The 17,929-nt window shown below is 40.8% G+C and overlaps 1 long non-coding RNA gene across 1 annotated transcript; it reads right to left on the minus strand.

Moving 5' to 3' along the window:
• Positions 1–485: 485 nt before the first annotated feature.
• On the minus strand, positions 486–15,504 carry LOC117516987. The gene is made up of 3 exons (XR_004562607.1): positions 15,495–15,504; positions 7,331–7,334; positions 486–626 (listed from the first exon to the last, which is right to left on the minus strand). It is a non-coding gene; the product is annotated as an uncharacterized LOC117516987 (long non-coding RNA).
• Between the last annotated feature and the right edge of the window lie 2,425 nt (positions 15,505–17,929).

Below are 17,929 nucleotides of genomic sequence, written 5' to 3' on the forward strand. Positions count from 1 at the left end.
AGTACTGCATCCGGTTTTGCAGTTACAGTGAATATTTTCCAGTAAGTGTTCAGGAGCTGGAGGCAGGTCTGTTCGTACTGGAATGAACTTGCCATTGTTTTCCTTCCACGCATATTCAGTAGCATTTCGGCTTTCTCCTTTCTGTTCACATATTTGATGGAAGGCACATAGTGAGTGGGAATTTGCTGCACCTGAAGTTGATGTCAAAACCTGTGCCTGAATCTCTTTTGAGCATGTGAAAATCTTTTCTTTGAATCGCTGGCATCTAATTTTGTCAAGACTGTCATGTTTACCTCCATTGTACAGGGACACAATTGCCTCAATAGCTTCAATAATTCGATCATGTTCAGTATTTGGGCCATTCAGAAATATTTTTGCATGTTTCCTGAATTCAGAATCATTGAGGAGCATAATTAGCTAATTATCCAAAAGGGCACCCAATTTCAGTTTCTGGTATTTGTTACAACACTACAGGTGAATTTGCATTTCAGTCCTTTTTTTGATGACAGATACAAGATTTCAGTTGTTTGACTGGTTCCTTTGATGCTCATGTCTAATTAACATAAATTAGCATATTTTGGGCTCTTCCACCCCTCCCATTGTTCTTTATTTGTAATATGTTACTCCTAGGGTATATCAGAATTCCACCACATGAATTATTATTTATTTATTTATTCTTTTTGGGGGTTTTTTTTTTTTGTTTTTTTGCAATTACTAGTGGGTTGGAGCCTTAAATTGAATAACTTGTCTGGACCAGTTCCTGAGAAGATTCTGTGAGTTGATGTGTTCTCGTCACCCTCAACCTGCTGACAGAGCAAGAAAATCACTGCATTCCTGTAGTACTCACTGAATGTAAGTGTACATATTACAAATGCTGCCATGCAGCCAGTGCTGATTTTTGTGAAGCATTTGGTCACGTTGTCCAGGCTTTTTTTTTTTTTTTTGACCTCCTGAGGGGCAAAGTCTTTCACTTTTCCCAGTAAGTTCTGAAGATGGTCAAGGATGTGTCCTACATCCTATTTTGTTCAATACTTGCATGGACTGGGTGTTGAGTAAGTTTGTGGATTCTTGCAACCTGAGTGCTTTTATCGGAGAAGAATAATTCATTGAGCTTCTCTCTTTGAGGATGATTGATGGGATCAATGGATGGCCTCTTTGCAGCACTTGAGAAGCTGAGTCTTGAGAAGAAACAAATCAGATTGTTCTAGATGAAGACTAAGATCCAAGCTTTTAATGACTTCCTGACATGAATGCCTCTTGGAAGTAGTCCTTATTTCACAGGTTCTCCAAACAGAGGTGTATGGTGACATTTTTGCAGGTGGAGGAAGGTCCAAGTCATCAGGGTCCAGGTGCATCATTTGACTGTTTGGCTGTGAAACATGGTCTATTACTAGTGACCTAAGGTGACAAATGATGTCTTGGATGGGTGTTTGGATTATCATAGGTGGCGCCAAGGGGGCGCTAGAGGGTGCTAGAGCTCCCCCTGGATTTGTCATAGCACCCCCATTGCACCCCCAAGAAAATAATTCCTCATTTATTATTTTAATTTCATTTCTTCCCATGTTTTTAAAGCCTTGTCTACACTGAAACTAACTTCTGCTACATAATCTTTTTCTTTGTCATTTTCAAAAAGTGTTCCATTCAATAAATATCTCCGTTGTCACAGATCCAGTGAAACCATGTGAAAATGCTGTAGTACACATGCCAGGCCTGTATGTGGCACTGTAATGCTTCTACTAAAAATGCAGAAGAAAACGTGGGGCTAATGTAGCAATGAAAGCTAACACTTTAGAAGCCACCTCACGGATTAAATAAAGTCTTCTAATCTGACCTGTTGCCAGAATTCATCATCACAGATGAAAACTCTTGTGCGCATGACACCCTTGTTTTGGAAGATGACGTCTGGAAATGTGTTAATTAATTCGAGTTTTTAAAGAAGCTCCTCAGTGTTTGTCTGCTCTGGGTGAGTTTTTCAGACTGAGCTGGAGGACGCCAGCACTTTGTCCCACCACCAATATTTCCAAATATGAGGGGCAGCTGAACAGAAAGCCCTGTCTCCCATGGTGTGAAGTTTGGTGCGAGAGAGATGGAGAAGATGAGTGTTGTATGAATAGGAGGGTGTGTGGGGAGTGCAGTATTGATATTGAACGCTGGTATTGATATTGAACGATCCTCGTGTAAAAAGATTGATACTGCTGCGCATGCAGATTCATCAAAGTCTACTCTGTCTGTAAGAGCCGCGCTGTGCTGTCACACAACACAGAGCAGCGCACCCTCCCCCCTCTGGTCTTTTGTTGTTGCGCCATCACGTGGCTCAGCGTCGCCCGCCCACTCAGCGCTCTCCTCGAGTCAACACGTGACACTGTGAACATGATACTGTTCTTAAAAACCTCTAATCCTTTGTTCTCAACAGGGGGACTGTGGACCCTTAACATATTCTTTCTTTATTTATACTTTCTTTACTTAATTTTCACTTGTTTTTATTTTGTTCAAAGCCAGAAGTGCACTGCAGGGAGGAACTTCCTTATTCTGTGTATTATTTTCTTGTATTGTTCGACTTGAAAAAAAAAGAACAAGTTTGAAACTGTTTACAATATTTGTTGCGGTGTGTTAGTTTTTCTCTATTGTGGTTTGTCAGCTCTCTAACCTCAGAAGATTGTTTTAATTTACTTTAAGTTCTATTTTTTTACACTCTTTATTTAAGAAACAATGTAGAGAAGTGCACTGAAGGGAAGAAATTCCTTATTTTTTTGTATTATTTTATTGTATTGTTCGACGTGAAAAACAGAATAAGTTTGAAACTGTTTACAGTATTTGTTGTGGTGTGTTAATTTTGTTGTATTGTGGTTTGTCAGCCCTCTCCCTCAGGAGATTTTGTTTTAAGTTGTGTTGATTGTTGATTGTGATAATGAAGTATTTTGTTGTCACGTACAATGCTTGGCGAAATTCTGTCCTAGGTCTTTTGGATCCTTTGGATCTATAAAGCTTAAATATGAAAAAGTATTGGTATCGGTATCGATGTCGGCAATACTGGGCCTGTATTTACTTGGTATCGGATCAATACCAAAATTCCCAGTATTGCCCACCTCTACTTAATTGTAATATTAAATTGCAACATGAAAGATATCAGTGATTTAATCAATACCTTTGTCAAAACCATAAACTGACAGAGCTAATCTAATTTTATACCTTCATATTCTTTTTTGAAATGATGAGGATATCTATACTGTCTGATGAGAGGGTAATAATAGTAATTTTATTTAATACCCTTTTAGGATAAATACATTCATCCCACCCACTGATCTGAATTCATTCAAATCAATGATCTGCCTACTGAACAGATGCTTGGAAAAAGTTGGGAATATCCATTGTTTTCTTGAACTGTGGACTTTCAGCTACCTCAGCTGCACACATGCTTCCAGCACAGAGCTCCGTGCAGTGAGCTTAAGACTGTTCAGAGAACAGACAATGACCACTTTGTCCTCAACTCCTTTAATTTTTGAGAGATTCTTTCTGTGGTTGGAATCTGACCCTTCCCCATTGTTGGAAAATGTCTGTGTTGTGATTGAGGGGTGATGAACACGTCAATCTATTGAGTAAAACTGCACACACAACAATCAGCAAGTAAAAGGGAAAAAAAGAATCCACAAGTATTTTTAGACGTGTGTGCACAGGAATCTTTTTGAGAGCCAAAAAGTGATCGGATCTATAAAGTTGATGTTAAAAATCTGCAGAGGGGGAAACCTCGGCTTCAGTGAGTAAAAGTCCCACGATGTGTTGCTTCTACCTTCACCAGGTGGTCTCAGTGATGAGCTCATCGACCTACCTGAAGACCTGAAATAAAGAGAATCAGCTGGTTTAGTGGGTGGATGGAGAAATTTGTGGTAGAACTTTTAGTCATTGAAGCCGCGGTTTTTCACCTCTGAAAATCTGTATGTAAAACATTAATATTCATTGAACATTCATTCATTGTGACTTGTACATTTGTAAAACTGTGTTGCATGTGTTCAAATTGTTTGGTATTTGTGTGTGGACTGGAAGGCACATTTGTGAGTAAGTTCCCAAGATTACACAGACATTGTTTTACACATTTGTTAATATTTTTCATTTGTAGACTGTCATACGGGCAGCACGGTGGATTAGTGGTTAGCACTGTTGCCTCACAGCAAGAAGGTCATGGGATTGTTTCCCACCTGTGGCTTTTCTGTGTGGCGCCGCATTTGCATGTTCTCCCTGTGTTTGTGTGGGTTCCCTGCGGGCGCTCCGGCTTCCTCCCACATCCAAAGACATGCAGGTCAGGTGAACTGGGAACTTTAAATTGTCCGTAGGTGTGTGAGTGTGTTTGTTTGTCTATATGTAGTCTTGTGACAGACTGGCGGCCTGTCCAGGGTGTGCCCTGCTCCAGTCCCCCCACCCCACCACCACCCCCCTCCATGTGACCCTTAAATAGAGTAAGCAGGTATAGAAAATGGATAATGGGGTGTAACACTCTGTCTGATTGACAGTCTAATTCTGTCTAATTAAATTTCTCTGGTTGGTTGTTTTAATATGTGAGAGTGGTTGATTTTATGTTAATTACACTGTTAGAAATTCCTTGTATTTTTACAGGAAATCCCTGGCAACTAATTAGAATAACAAATATATTTGAATTTACTGTAAATTTAATCCATTGCATTGCATTATACAACCCTAATTTCAATGAAATTGGGATGTTGTGTAAAACATAAATAAAAACAGAATGCAATGATTCGCAAATCCTCTTCAGCCTATATTCAACTGAATACACCACAAAGACAAGATATTTAATGTTCAAATTGAAATCTTGAGAGATTTTGCGAGATTTCCTGTCTGACCTGGGAATGTTCCTGTGTGAAATCTGTTCATGTGTGGTGGTGTTGTTTTTACCGTGTGGCTAAACACCGCACACTGGACGACCAAACCTGTCAGATCTATGATTTTTTTTTTTTTTTTATCTCCACGTGTGTGGTCTCTCAGGTTTTGGAAACCTACAGATAATTTTAAAATCCTGTCGTGTGAGCCAGGCATTAGGGTTCTACTCACTGTTTGCTGTTCAGTGTTTTGATATTTGATTATTGTCTGTTTAGTTCTTCATCTCTGAGGGTTTCTGTAACTTCACATGCACCGGTTTGTTCCGCCTTCTGTTTTCTCCTGCATACCTGTCAGTCATTAGTCTTTATAGTCACTCCTTATTCTCTGTTCAGCGCTGGTCCGTTAGAGTGTTTTGTTGTTTCATCCCAGAACATTCATGCGTATTGCTGGTGTTTTTTTCCCTCCGTGTCATCCGGTTGTTTTGTTCGTCATATTATCCTGGTTCCCTCACTGGTTATTCGTGATTGCTCGGTATCTTGTACTTGTTTTACACTTTGTATGATTAAAGTACTTGGTTTTTGCACACATTCCTCTGAGTCTGGCTGCCTGCTTCTGGGGTTCAAATTGTCTTTGTGCCTGGCTTCTAATCATAATATATACAGTGGGCTCTGTGATTTTATTCATTTTTTACAGTAAAATACTATAATTTATTATTTACTGTGTATTTACACAAACAGAGTTGCCAGGAATTTCTAGGATTTTTAAAAGTGTTTGAAGAAGAACAAATTTCAAAATATATTCATTTATGTCTTTTTCCACAAATCTGGAGCTGTGGACAATGGCAAAGGAAATGATTGGTGAAGTATATACACCTTACTGAACAGGGAACTTTTGATAAATGTTGGATATATAAAGGAGTGACTGAAAGGTTTTGAGCCCGACCAAGTACAAATCAATGTAATGCTGTATTTTACAACATAATCTCCATGTAAATCCATACACTTTTTCCAGCATCTCTGCAGTGCCTTAATATCCTGGTCATAGAAGATCTTATCCTGGAGCTCAAGGAAGTCATCACCTGTAGATGGTGCCAGTATCAGTATTATAATGAGTTCCTTTTCATGTTTGGAAACAGATGGAAGTCCGAAGAAGCCAAATCACGGGAATAATGTGGGTGTGGAACAAGTTCAAAGCCACATTCATGAATGGCAGCTATTGGGATGACCAGACCAGACCGGAGAATTGTCCTGGTGAAACAGAACACCTCATCAGAGCATTCCACATTGCTTCTGCTTTATTTTTTCCCACAGCTGTCACAAATGGGAAGCATAGTAGGCCCCACTGATTGTCACTTTCCAGCAGCCTCCCACCAGCATTCATCACCATTATGTTATAAGTGAAACCCTATGGTTTTCTTTATCATCAGTCATCATGTCATTACTTCGATCTTTTTATTTTAATCTATTGGGGTGGGGCATTAACAATTGCATGCTCCAGTAATCATATTCAAATAATATTTGTAAAAACAAAGTGCAAGTTCAAAAAGGTTCTCTTATATAGGGTACCCCTTGTGATTCGTCATCACCCCTAGCATTTGTCTAAATCTCCAAAGTGAAGGGCGGCTGTGGCTGTGGATTCAATTTTATCTGCCTTTGAGGCATCCTACTGGCCTGGGGCCCCAAGCAGTTGCTTGCCTTGCCTGTTGGCAAGCTGCGCCTCTGGCACAGTGTAACCAGAATGCAGTTTAACCAGTTAGTTCTGTCAGGTGTTCTGTTCTCCGATGATGTATATGATTCAGAAACAGACATTAAATTTCAGTACAAACATCAACTTTGAGACTGCATGTGACTACAAGCTGTCAGTACATTTAATACAATACAATACAATCCCACACCTCACTGTGCTTCTCTGACACGTAGCGAAGTCCCACCAGCAGCCACCATGTCTTCCATGATTATCATTGCACAGCCTCAGCCTGTGGCGGAGGTTCAGTGCGCTGATGAGTGGGGATGTGGAATATGTGACTGCTGGCAGGACAAGTGTGAATAAGAGTCTGATTTGAAGAAACACGTGCATCATTTCTTAAATATGTTGTTTGTCTGATACATCATGTGACACATAAACAGCCACTGTGTGAGAGCTCAGTATGTGGTTTGACTTGTCAGTCATGTTGCAAGTATACCTGTGTTGTACAAGCTCACAGTAAACAAGAGCTGACTCAGATTACAGTGAATCATTACAAACAAGAACATTCATCACAAAAACAAATGCAGTCCAGGCACTCCAAAAATATGAGCTGCACAAGGAGGTGTTAAAAGGTCTTTATTTTAATGGCCAAGCCAACATGTTTCGACCATAAACCCAGTCTTCCTCAGGGCTTACATAATAAAGTATAGACAAACAAACTCGACTTAAAAAGGAAGTAAAAACTAGGTACACCCACAGCACAAAGACAATCAGACACAGGTGTGGGAAGCAGGCGGGACAGCAGAGAACTAACCTGCCTCCAGAGAAAAAGATGGCTCCCCCTTCAGGAATCATTCCTCCTTCAGTGCATAGTTACAGAAAACAGGACAAATCAAAATTCTCATTTAGTCCAGGATAGACACATGCTTTTAACTTGTGAATCCAAAAGGCCTCTCATTTATTTAGTTTCGATAGTCTATCTCCTCCTCTTGTAAAAGGTTTGATATGTTCAATAGCCTCAAAACGGAGGAGAGAGTTATTGGCATTATGATGCGTATTAAAATGCCTCACCATTGGATAGTCCTGGTTATTGACTCTAATAGCATATTTATGTTCTGCAAGGCGATCTCTTAAACGCCTCTTAGTTCGACCAACATAGAAAAAACAGTAGTTTGTGTGTGTGATTTTGGTCATTCTGTATGTCATTAGTGACTGTCACAGATGAGAATGTGGCTATGTGTACGCATGCCTGCGAATGTGGCAGAGGTTTAGCAGAGAGCCGTCGCAACACATGAGCCCATAGCACACTCATAAAAATGCCAAGCTCCCCCATAGCACCTGCAGAAAAAGATCTCTGGAGCCACCACTGGCTGCATGTGTTCGCTTTTTAATGTGTGCACACAGTCGCGTGTACCTTGCCACTTGGCATTTAAACCCAGTTCACTCCTGCCGGCTGCGCAGAACACATCACTGCACTTGGAAAACAGTGAACTGTATCATGAGGTTTTTACAGTTATGTAGTCAAAGCTGCTATGCCAAAGTGCGCTCTGTTCTCTACTGCGCGATGTGGTGCGGCTCAGAAACAGACTCATTTAACATTATGTACAGATGTTGCTGAGTCTGGCTGTAGTAAAGGCTGCCATGTATGAAGCGCTGTGACTCATTAAACTTTTAAACCTCCGGTTGCTCCGATCAGGTCTGCTGATTGAATTTGGTCATGGAGGGTCTAAAGGACCTGTTAATAGCAATACCTGCCGTTACTGTTTTGTTGAGGGTCATTGGACAGGCAACATTCCAACATTCCACTCTTGGAATTAACTTCAAAATGAGTTTAGACTGAAAGAGCTAGTGCCACTTAACACTTTTAAATCTTGATGGCTCTGACCTGTAGATGTTTTACCTGATTGTATTATCTCATTCAAGTGTCTGTTTTCTATGTAAATGTAACTGTATGTAACTCTGCCCTGCCTCTTGGCCAGGACACTCTTGAAAAAGATTCTTAATCTCAATGAGTTTTATCCTAGTTAAATAAAGGTGATAAGGCCCACTCAGGATAGAGCAACCTTTAAACTATATTTCATAGATGTTTTGTGGTCCCAGGTGAAGGCATTTGATTGATGGTGAACAATATTGGTATTCTTTCTGTATATATCTATAGCTATCTACAATAGTAATATTTCCTATTCTGAAGTATCTTTAAATCCCCCTTCCAAATATACTCTACAAATATATGGACCTGATTGTGATGTTATGGAAAATACTCCAATTTTGTTTTGCATAAAATATCCACATATGTGGATATTCAAAAATTCTTGAAAGGGTAGTTGTAAAACAGCTAACTGATCATCTGCAGAGGAATGGTCTATTTGAAGAGTTTCAGTCAGCTTTTAGAATTCATCATAGTACAGAAACAGCATTAGTGAAGGTTACAAATGATCTTCTTATGGCCTCAGACAGTGGACTCATCTCTGTGCTTGTTCTGTTAGACCTCAGTGCTGCTTTTGATACTGTTGACCATAAAATGTTATTACAGAGATTAGAGCATGCCATAAGTATTAAAGGCACTGCGCTGCGGTGGTTTGAATCATATTTATCTAATAGATTACAATTTGTTCATGTAAATGGGGAATCTTCATCACAGACTAAGGTTAATTATGGAGTTCCACAAGGTTCTGTGCTAGGACCAATTTTATTCACTTTATACATGCTTCCCTTAGGCAGTATTATTAGACGGCATTGCTTAAATTTTAATTGTTACGCAGATGATACCCAGCTTTATCTATCCATGAAGCCAGAGGACACACACCAATTAGCTAAACTGCAGGATTGTCTTACAGACATAAAGACATGGATGACCTCTAATTTCCTGATTTTAAACTCAGATAAAAGTGAAGTTATTGTACTTGGCCCCACAAATCTTAGAAACATGGTGTCTAACCAGATCCTTACTCTGGATGGCATTACCCTGACCTCTAGTAATACTGTGAGAAATCTTGGAGTCATTTTTGATCAGGATATGTCATTCAATGCGCATATTAAACAAATATGTAGGACTGCTTTTTTGCATTTACGCAATATCTCTAAAATTAGAAAGGTCTTGTCTCAGAGTGATGCTGAAAAACTAATTCATGCATTTATTTCCTCTAGGCTGGACTATTGTAATTCATTATTATCAGGTTGTCCTAAAAGTTCCTTGAAAAGCCTTCAGTTAATTCAAAATGTTGCAGCTAGAGTACTGACAGGGACTAGAAGGAGAGAGCATATCTCACCCATATTGGCCTCTCTTCATTGGCTTCCTGTTAATTCTAGAATAGAATATAAATTCTTCTTCTTACTTATAAGGTTTTGAATAATCAGGTCCCATCTTATCTTAGGGACCTCGTAGTACCATATCACCCCAATAGAGCGCTTCGCTCTCAGACTGCAGGCTTACTTGTAGTTCCTAGGGTTTGTATGAGTAGAATGGGAGGCAGAGCCTTCAGCTTTCAGGCTCCTCTCCTGTGGAACCAGCTCCCAATTCAGATCAGGGAGACAGACACCCTCTCTACTTTTAAGATTAGGCTTAAAACTTTCCTTTTTGCTAAAGCTTATAGTTAGGGCTGGATCAGGTGACCCTGAACCATCCCTTAGTTATGCTGCTATAGACTTAGACTGCTGGGGGGTTCCCATGATGCACTGAGTGTTTCTTTCTCTTTTTGCTCTGTATGCACCACTCTGCATTTAATCATTAGTGATTGATCTCTGCTCTCTTCCTGTTAAAGGGAGTTTTTCCTTCCCACTGTCGCCAAGTGCTTGCTCACAGGGGGTCGTTTTGACCGTTGGGGTTTTTACGTAATTATTGTATGGCCTTGCCTTACAATATAAAGCGCCTTGGGGCAACTGTTTGTTGTGATATGGCACTATATAAATAAAATTGATTGATTGATTGATATGTATAGAACACACAGTAGTGTGTGCACACACACGCACATACACACAGACACAATAGTATACAAAGAAACATATGTTTAAGAAACATAATGAAAATGAGGATTCTATCATTTGTTTAGTTGAATTTAGTGTTTGACCTTCCTATGACCTTGACCTTTGACCTTGAGCTTGATCCTTTTGTGTACTGAAAGGTACCTTACTAGGGCTGCTATATTTCAAAAAATTGTGACCAGGAAAGTTGTGCAGTTGAATTTAGTGTTTGACCTTCCTGTGACCTTGACCTTTGACCTTGAGCTTGATCCTTTTGTGTACTGAATGGTAGCTTACTAGGGCTGCTTATTTGTCAGCTTGCAAGAGTCTGCGATGTAAACTGTGTGCAGCACAGTGAGTTAAAGGTGAAAAATGCAATCAAATCAAATCAATTTAATTTATATAGCGCCAAATCACAACAAACAGTTGCCCCAAGGCGCTTTATATTGTAAGGCAAAAGCCATACAATAATTACAGAAAAACCCCAACGGTCAAAACGACCCCCTATGAGCAAGCACTTGGTGACAGTGGGAAGGAAAAACTCCCTTTTAACAGGAAGAAACCTCCAGCAGAACCAGGCTCAGGGAGGGGCAGTCTTCTGCTGGGACTGGTTGGGGCTGAGGGAGAGAACCAGGAAAAAGACATGCTGTGGAGGGGAGCAGAGATCAATAACTAATGATTAAATGCAGAGTGGTGCATACAGAGCAAAAAGAGGTGAATAAAAAGAAACAGTGCATCATGGGAACCCCCCAGCAGTCTAAGTCTACAGCAGCGTAACTAAGGGATGGTTCAGGGTCACCTGATCCAACCCTAACTATAAGCTTTAGCAAAAAGGAAAGTTTTAAGCCTAATCTTAAAAGTAGAGAGGGTGTCTGTCTCCCTGATCTGAATTGGGAGCTGGTTCCACAGGAGAGGAGCCTGAAAGCTGAAGGCTCTGCCTCCCATTCTACTCTTACAAACCCTAGGAACTACATGTAAGCCTGCAGTCTGAGAGCGAAGCGCTCTATTGGGGTGATATGGTACTACGAGGTCCCTAAGATAAGATGGGACCTGATTATTCAAAACCTTATAAGTAAGAAGAAGAATTTTAAATTCTATTCTAGAATTAACAGGAAGCCAATGAAGAGAGGCCAATATGGGTGAGATATGCTCTCTCCTTCTAGTCCCCGTTAGTACTCTAGCTGCAGCATTTTGAATTAACTGAAGGCTTTTTAGGGAACTTTTAGGACAACCTGATAATAATGAATTACAATAGTCCAGCCTAGAGGAAATAAATGCATGAATTAGTTTTTCAGCATCACTCTGAGACAAGACCTTTCTAATTTTAAAGATATTGCGTAAATGCAAAAAAGCAGTCCTACATATTTGTTTAATATGCGCTTTGAATGACATATCCTGATCAAAAATGACTCCAAGATTTCTCACAGTATTACTAGAGGTCAGGGTAATGCCATCCAGAGTAAGGATCTGATTAGACACCATGTTTCTAAGATTTGTGGGGCCAAGTACAATAACTTCAGTTTTATCTGAGTTTAAAAGCAGGAAATTAGAGGTCATCCATGTCTTTATGTCTGTAAGACAATCCTGCAGTTTAGCTAATTGGTGTGTGTCCTCTGGCTTCATGGATAGATAAAGCTGGGTATCATCTGCGTAACAATGAAAATTTAAGCAATACCGTCTAATAATACTGCCTAAGGGAAGCATGTATAAAGTGAATAAAATTGGTCAATGATTACAAAACAAACAAAAAACCATACATATTGACAAACATATCTTGCAAAACTTTATTTTGGCAAGATATTGGGGTGGGAGGTAAGATATCTAGGGTGGGGGGTAAAATATCCTAGGACATCTTCCCCTCAAGGGTGTAAGATATCGGAGGATATGTTACCTCCGGGGGGTAAGATATCCAGGGGGAAGATAAACTGTTACACCGGCCATTCTCGGGGGGATGTGATCAAGTGGGGACACAACAGCTGGTTCTCTTGCCATCCAGGAATCAAGAAGACAGCATTTGTTGTTCAGCAGAGGTTCTGGTGGCCCGAGATGTTAAAAGATATAACTGAGTATGTTAACACTTGCCAAATGTGTGCAATTCACAAGTTGTCTAACCGCCCACCTGCGGGCTCATTAATGCCACTGCCTGTTGCTACTCATCCCTGGTCACATATCACTTTAGATTTTGTAACTGATCTGCTGCCCTCGAGAGGTAATACTGCTGTTTTGACTGTGGTAGATAGATTATCCAAGATGGTTCACTTCATCCCTCTGCCAAAACTTCCCTCAGCAAAAAAAAAAAAAAGTTATTTTTGCATTTCATTAGTTTTGGTTTGTTTATTCTCTTGCTGGGTTTTTCTGCTTGGGTCTGTCTGTCTCTGTCTCTCTTGTCCCTCTCTTGGTTCTTAGTTATGGGTGTTTCTCTCTCTCTCTCTCTCTGGCCACTCCCTGGTTCTGGTGCTTTCCATGCACACCTTTTCCTGATTTGCTGATTACCACCTGGGGTTATATAAGCTCTCTGGGTGTATTTGTCCCCCGCCAGTTTGTTGTGTCTTGTGCCTTCATTCCAGCTCTGTACCTGCATTTCATAGTCCTGCCTGCCTCTTTGTGTGTACCTCCAACCTGTTGCTTTAACCACGCCTGATTGCCTGATGTTTTTGTACTGCTGCTTATTCTGAACTGCTTACTCGTGTACCGACCTCTGCTATACATGACAGTAAAGCCTTCTAAAAAACCACAGCTGTTTGTTTGAGCTGTTACTTCGTGCATTTGTGTCCTGCAATTCCTGACCATCCAGCCTGATAATAAGGACAAAATCATGAGAGAATATAGAAAATTAGAAGAAAATGGATGTCACTGCTGAAATGTAAGACAATCAAGACAATTGTTAATGATGTTTATTTCATGTGTGATGACTGGATGAGGAGATGGCATTTGGACTGGAATTGAAGAAACAAATGAATTTCTCTTCTTATTTATTTGTTTTTCGATTTTGTTATAAGGAGCAGAGAATACAAGATTTAACTTCATTCTTTTCCTTTTTGTTCATGGGAAATGACATTATATACTCAACAAAAATATAAACGCAACACTTTTGGTTTTGCTCCCATTTTGTATGAGATGAACTCAAAGATCTAAAACTTTTTCCACATACACAATATCACCATTTCCCTCAAATATTGTTCACAAACCAGTCGAAATCTGTGATAGTGAGCACTTCTCCTTTGCTGAGATAATCCATCCCACCTCACAGGTGTGCCATACCAAGATGCTGATTAGACACCATGATTAGTGCACAGGTGTGCTTTAGACTGCCCACAATAAAAGGCCACTCTGAAAGGTGCAGTTTTGTTTTATTGGGGGGGGGATACCAGTCAGTATCTGGTGTGACCACCATATGCCTCATGCAGTGCAACACATCTCCTTCGCATCATCTGTGAAGAGAACACCTCTCCAACGTGCCAAACGCCAGCAAATGTGAGCATTTGCCCACTCAAGTCGGTTACGACGACGAACTGGAGTCAGGTTGAGACCCCGATGAGAACAACGAGCATGCAGATGAGCTTCCCTGATACGGTTTCTGACAGTTTGTGCAGAAATTCTTTGGTTATGCAAACTGATTGTTCCAGCAGCTGTCCGAGTGGCTGGTCTCAGATGATCTTGGAGGTGAACATGCTGGATGTGGAGGTCCTGGGCTGGTGTGGTTACACGTGGTCTGCGGTTGTGAGGCTGGTTGGATGTACTGCCAAATTCTCTAAAACGCCTTTGGAGACGGCTTATGGTAGAGAAATGAACATTCAATACACGAGCAACAGCTCTGGTTGACATTCCTGCTGTCAGCATGCCAATTGCACGCTCCCTCAAATCTTCCAACATCTGTGGCATTGTGCTGTGTGATAAAACTGCACCTTTCAGAGTGGCCTTTTATTGTGGGCAGTCTAAGGCACACCTGTGCACTAATCATGGTGTCTAATCAGCATCTTGATATGGCACACCTGTGAGGTGGGATGGATTATCTCAGCAAAGGAGAAGTGCTCACTATCACAGATTTCGACTGGTTTGTGAACAATATTTGAGGGAAATGGTGATATTGTGTGTGTGGAAAAAGTTTTAGATCTTTGAGTTCATCTCATACAAAATGGGAGCAAAACCAAAAGTGTTGCGTTTATATTTTTGTTGAGGTATAAACAATTATATAAATGAATGAGTGAATGAATGATTGAACAAATAAACAAGATTATTACTAAAATAGCAAAACGTTTATCAATATCTTCATATCTGCGATGCTCAAAGCGCTTTGAGAGTCTGATGCAGATGGAAAAGCGCAATATAAATGCAGTCCATTTATTTGTGGACCAAACTATAAAGCCTTCTAATGTTTTTTTTTTTTTAACCAGTAGCATATCATGGTACAATAAATCTAAGAAGCCCTGACTGTAGTGATGTTGTAGCTGAGGGTTTCTGTTAAATCCTGAAACTGTCTGATTCACAGTGAAGCCCCACCAAGCGGCCATCATGTCTTCCGTGATGGTCGTCACGCAGCCTCCACTTGTGCTGCAGGCTCAAACATTGGATGACTGGAGCTCCGGAATATGTGACTGCTGTGACGACATGCGTGAATGTAAGGGCCCTGTCCCACTGGGGAGAGGATTAATTGTGCATGAATTGAGTATACAAATTGCGGGCGTTTGTTGTCGTCCGCAACAAAAATGGCCAAAAATGACAAATGTCCCTGTATGAATTACGGATATATTAATAATATATAGCAAATATATGATGAACAATCACGGTTGTATAACGTATGTAGTGAGGAAACGGACGGAGCCGGCGCCACGAGGAGGCGTTTAAACTTTGAGAGTGTTTACACAGGAGAGAAAAGTGAGAAAATGTTAATGCCTGTTTGAGAAAAGTGTATAAAGTGTGTAGTGAGGGGTTTTCCAGCCTTAAAATGTCTATAATAATTGTAAAAAATAACGCTGACTACTTCACGGATTTCGCCTATTGCGGGCTATTTTTAGAACGTAACTCCTGCGATAAATGAGGGACCACTGTATATCTACATGAAAGGTTTATGTGGGGTTAATCTACTGTCTCGTGTCGTTTCTCAGATCAGTTGTTGGTTTGGTTTTGTGGTATGCAGGAGATCACTTGACCGAGGGTCTATACGTTCAAATAATAATTAAAAAATACTGTCATCACTCTTTACTCTTAGTCACTCTCTTACAACAGTGTAGCCTAAATACACGAGCTTTCTAGCAGCGCACCCAATTCATTACGCATGCTCAGAGGCAGGTACCCTCCGGTGCGCACTTTTTTTGTGTGGGGGGGGCGACCCCACCCCCTGTGATAAACTCATCGCCCCCTTAATATTTTTTTTCTGGCGCCGGGCCTGGAAACGGATCCGACACATTGAGATTATCACGGCAGTATTATGGGTGTATTATGAATGCATCGCGCACGTGTTGCGCGTGCACGGCATTTGCATTGCGGTCATAAAAGAAGCTCACTCGGGCCGTCAGCATCACTATTCACACCAACAGTACAGCCTCTGGAGCATTTGCTGGACTTGGACAAGTTAATCACAGAGTGCAAGGGTTAACTGTTCATGAGTTTGGGGAGCGGGAGGGGGGAAGCCGCTCAGGTGTGAGATGGTGTTTTTTCTTTTTCTTTTGAGTGAGTTGTGGTTAAACAGCAACTCTTCCTTTTGTTGGTGTTAAATAAAAGTCCTGGATTGCAGCAGCTACGTCTTTGTGGATCTACACAGCCGGACCGGCACTGACTGGCAGGTATGTCGCTTTCTGCCACATATAGTACTTTGGGTCTACGTGACATGTTTGTTATGCATTCACAGATTGTCCGCAAATGAGCTGCAAAGCAGATGTAATAAAAATTCTTTATTCGTGGCCAATTTGTATGCATTCGCTACAACATATTTTAGTTTGTGATGTGGACATGATAGGCACGATATATATCTGTTTTACACACTGTCCCGGTCCTCTGCCAAGCCGCAAATCCCCGTCAGTTGCAGATATCAGCGGTTAACGGCAGATATACAGCGCATAGAGTGAGTATGTATTGCGTATGAATTGAGTATATATGGAGTATGTAAGGCGGATGTTATCCGCATTCAGATTTTTGAACAGCTCAAAAATCCTGGCTGCGGACTTGCGTGCCTCTGCAGATGATCACAGGCGTGTTCGGATGACGGCCAACTCATACAGGCATGTTACACGGATATTGCGGATGTTTGGTGAATATGGGCCAATTTTGTGCACAAATCCTCCTAAACGCCAGTGGGACAGGGCCCTAAGATTCTGTTTCATCTGAATATCTTTCTGCTTCATGTTGTCCAAACCTCAACACAACTGGTGGATGATAAATTGTAGGGGTGCCGGAAAAAATCGATTCACGTCCGAATCGCGATTTTTATTTATTACGATTCTGAATCGATCCAAAATGTCCAAGAATCGAGTTTTTAAAAGCATTTTTAAAAATATTTTCTTGCTTCTCGCTGCGTGTACTGTTCGTCAGGCAACGGCTTCCGTACTACAGCGTCCCCGCGAGGGGAGGGTCCGACATGCTTCAAACATTCATGAGCTGCAGCTTAGTATGGCGGACGAAGAGCTAATTCAGCCAGCACCGTCTTTGCTGAAGGCAAATGTTTGGGCGCATTTTGGATTTATTATTTGCTGCGTAAGAAGCTTGACATGACTTATGCACTGTGCAACATCTGCAAAATGAAAGTCAAGTACTTCGGAAACACTTCAAATCCCCAAACCCACATGCTACGCCATGACCCGGAGCTAAAAGAGGGGAGCAGCGGTCTCTGCCGACTACTGACCAGCTCTTCGCTAAACTGGCCAGCCAACTCTGAACAAGCAAAGCAGATAAGTAAATTACATCTAGAATCACTTGATTAACCTTGCAAAGCTGCATTTTCTTAAACATAAACATTTTTTATGTAATATAACTATTTCTCAGAGCTCTTTGAATCGAAAATCGATTCTGAATCAAATCGTCACCCCAAGAATCGGAATCGAATTGAATCGTGAGTTGTTGTACGATTCACATCCTTAATAAATTCATAAATCCAAGTTGATGCAAGTCCTGAGTAGGTCCATTGATGCCAGTGCTTATCCCCAGATACAATAGTGTAAAACGGAAATGGATGAGCGTCTATGAGTCCCTCATCGATGGGACGCCAGTCCATTACACGTTACTTCCCCAGACAAGGCCAGTACCCATGTACAGCTAAATTCTAACTCAAAGCTAAATATTGACATTTGTCAACACTTGTATCATTACCGAAAAAGTTGTTTGTGCAGCTATGATACTTGAACAACACTGACCGCATCAGAGCTCAATATGTTGTTTGATCTGTTAATCATGAGATGCATGTACATGCCATAAAAAAAAAAAAAAAAAATCAATCCCTCCTGCAATTTTATATTAAAAT

Source organism: Thalassophryne amazonica, chromosome 9, assembly GCF_902500255.1.
Source record: "Thalassophryne amazonica chromosome 9, fThaAma1.1, whole genome shotgun sequence".
NCBI lineage: Eukaryota > Metazoa > Chordata > Actinopteri > Batrachoidiformes > Batrachoididae > Thalassophryne > Thalassophryne amazonica.